Source organism: Propithecus coquereli, unplaced genomic scaffold, assembly GCF_000956105.1.
Source record: "Propithecus coquereli isolate 6110/MARCELLA unplaced genomic scaffold, Pcoq_1.0 Scaffold427, whole genome shotgun sequence".
Classification (NCBI taxonomy): domain Eukaryota; kingdom Metazoa; phylum Chordata; class Mammalia; order Primates; family Indriidae; genus Propithecus; species Propithecus coquereli.
The window spans coordinates 920,739-922,163 of NW_012150030.1; positions in this window are offsets into that span (position 1 = coordinate 920,739).

The following is a 1,425-nucleotide window of genomic DNA, read 5'->3' on the forward strand; positions in this document are numbered from 1 at the left end:
TGGGATTGCTGAATCGAATGGTTAAATTGTTTCTTTAAATTGTCATGCAAGACTGGAGGCTTCTTCTTGGTAGAGATAATGGGTACAGCACCAAGAATATAGCAGTTATACCAAGAATATATTAAGTCAGCAGGTGTCTGTAATAAAGGAATTACAAAAGGCACACCTGTAAAATATTCAGATTCAGCAATAATAAATTATTTAAAAACTAGGTTTGCCCACTGAATGCCACACAAGATCCTGGCCTGAATCCTATGCCAAAGGCAAGTGTGACGGGAGATTTTCTCTCAGGAATACTATTGAGGCATTCAACAAAATTTTAATATGCACTATAGATTATAAAAGCAAATGCTGTATCAATGTTAAATTTCCTGCATTTGATACCTGTACTGTGAATATTTAAAAGCATATCGTTACTAATATGAAAACACACTGAAGTGTTACAGCTAAAAGGCTATAATGTATTCAAGCAACCTCTCTTGGATGGTTTATGAAAAAAATTATATCTCTAAAGAGAGAGAGAGAATGTGAGAGAGAGAGAGAGTAAAACAAACATGATAAAATGTCAAAAAAGGGTAATCTGGTAAAAGGTATATGGGAATTCTTTGCATGTATTGTTTCCACGGTTTCTCTGGAAGTTCGAATTGTTTCAAAATATAAGGGTAATTTAAAAGAGAGCACTAGGCTTAGACCCAGGAGTACTGATTTCAGGTTAAGATTTCCCATTATCCATCTGAGTGACATTTGTCAGTTCATATAACCTCTCTGGACCATGCCCCTCTTCTGTAAAATGCAAAAGTTATTTGTTTTACTGTGGATCAGCATTCCATGATACATATAAACCTCAGCTCCTTCATTCGCCTGGGTTGAGTGGCTTCTACTTTTTCCCTGTTATGAACCGTGCTGCAATGAACAGCTGTATTCACGGTCCCTTGTGCTCCTGTGCAGACATGTGCTAGGGTAGAGCCACATGTATCAATGTGGAGAAACTAAAAAATATAACACTGGGTGAAAAAAGCACAATTCAAAAATAAATGGAATCATATATTTAATATGACTCTACTTATGTAAATTTTCAGACACTAAAATACATCATTGAAGTACAAAAACATACATAGAATTTATACATGCCAACTTCACCACAGAACTTACCTCTGAGCAGGAAGGGAGGAAGAAGAAAGGAGTAGTGTGGGCTACAACTACAGATAGTTGCACCTATAATGGTTAATCTCCTTAAGATAGAGAGCAAGACATTGATCTACAGTAAAAAGGGTCTCAGCTAAATAATCTCTTGGGCTCTTCCAACTCTAATGGTTTATATTAGAGCCTGCTTATGAGTGTGTGTATTAATAGATTTAATTTTAACAGAATCAACAGGCATGTATGGAAAAAATTCTTTATGCGGGGCATTGAGCTACCTACAGA